The 1,764-nt window shown below is 41.5% G+C and overlaps 1 pseudogene; it reads right to left on the reverse strand.

Annotated features, from left to right (window-relative positions):
• Positions 1–663: 663 nt before the first annotated feature.
• On the reverse strand, positions 664–1,564 carry LOC121476138 (annotated as a pseudogene).
• Positions 1,565–1,764: the final 200 nt, after the last annotated feature.

The raw sequence follows: 1,764 nt of genomic DNA on the forward strand, positions 1-1,764 counted from the left end.
GATTCTCTCTCCTTTTCTTCTCATTCTCTCTCAACTAAATAAATAAATAAGTAAGTAAATAAATAAAATATTAAACACAACAACTTCATGCCTTGGCCATTTCTTTAGGTCTTTACCACTGTGCCTCTGTGTGCATTTAATTTAATTATATTCTTTTTTCTCCTGTTCATCTTTCTCACGCCAATTTAATGCTTAGACCAGTTTAGGAGAATCTTGAAGGATAGAGTAAAATTTTCCTTCTCAACAACCTCAACAGAGTCAATTTGTGACACCTGATGCTAATAAGTAAAGGCTACTCGTCCCATAAGCATACAGATATACCAGTTACATGAAAAAGTAAAATCATACTGTGAATTAGAATTCAAAAACATGGATAGGACTGCAAATTTTGTAATTACCCAAGCAAGTGCTCATTAACACACTATGGAATATAATTCACTGCAGTTAACATTATACTTAACTTTAAAATTAGGAAATGAGATCAGCAACACATGCTCTGCTTAGTTCTCTGGCTTTGCCAAACTATATTAGAAAATGATGATCATATGGCTTTAATCTGTTAAATATTACATATAAATGTATTATTTCTGCTACAAATTGTCATTAGTCATTCCTCTTAGAAATACTACTTTGCCATCGTAAGGACACAGTGACCTCTTGTACTCAGTTTTGTTTGGTGAACCATCTCTGGAACCTGCTGCGTATTTGTTGGGTTCTGACACTGTAGATGATGGGGTTCATCAAGGGTGGGAAAAGGATATAAATGTTGCCCATGTGGACAAGGACCACAGGAAAGAGATGCTTTCCAAATCGGTGCACCATGGTCAGACCAATGATTGGGATATAGAAAACTAGCACTGCTCAGATGTGGGAGACACAGGGCTGCAAGGACTTGAAGCGCTCCTCCCGGGATGCAATAGTCAAAACTGAGTGCAGGATCAAGACGTAGGAGATGAGAATGAGCACTGAATCCAAAAACTGTGCAGATCACGAGGGCTAAGGCATAGAAGCTGTTGAAGCGAATGTCAGAGCAGGCCAGCCGAAGTAGGTCCTGGTACAGGCAGAAAGAGTGGGAGGGGATATGAGGAGAGCAGTAATGGAAGAACTTTAGGCGGACAATGGGAGCAGTGATGAACAGGAAACTCCTCCCTATGATGGCCACGCCCATGTTGATGATTCTGGTATTGGTGAGGATGGATGTATACCTCAGAGGATTGCAGATGGCAGTAAAGTGATCAAAGGCCATGGCAAGAAGGACTCCAGACTCCATGCATGACAGACCATGAACAATGAAGGTTTGAGCAATGCAGGCATCCAGACCTATCTCCTGGCTGAGCCCTCACAGGATGCCCAGCACCGTGTGCACTGTGGACAGCCCCATGCACAGGTTGGTGAGGGCCAGCATGGCCAGGAAGTAGTGCAGCACCAGGCAGTTCCCAGACAGTACCATAGCATAGATACAGGAGAAAGGGATGGACAGCCAGGGATATTCTTGCTCCAGTCCAGGGAATCCCGTAAGTAGAAAGGTGAAGTTATTGACTTTGGAATCAGATTGAACAGACATGGATCTATAAAGACAGAAACGTCTCAGCAAAACAATATAGTTAACTGTTCATTTAGAATCCTGTGTTTCCCACTGCATTAGTAGAAATTTTGAAGTGACTGCTCTGAAAGAATGACTGGATTTAGCACCATGGCTCATTACATATAAGACCAAGGCTTGTATTTTTTCAGAAATTTCATTTGCTATGAAACTGGCTTTAT

Source organism: Vulpes lagopus, chromosome 15, assembly GCF_018345385.1.
Source record: "Vulpes lagopus strain Blue_001 chromosome 15, ASM1834538v1, whole genome shotgun sequence".
In the NCBI taxonomy this organism is placed as follows: Eukaryota; Metazoa; Chordata; class Mammalia; order Carnivora; family Canidae; genus Vulpes; species Vulpes lagopus.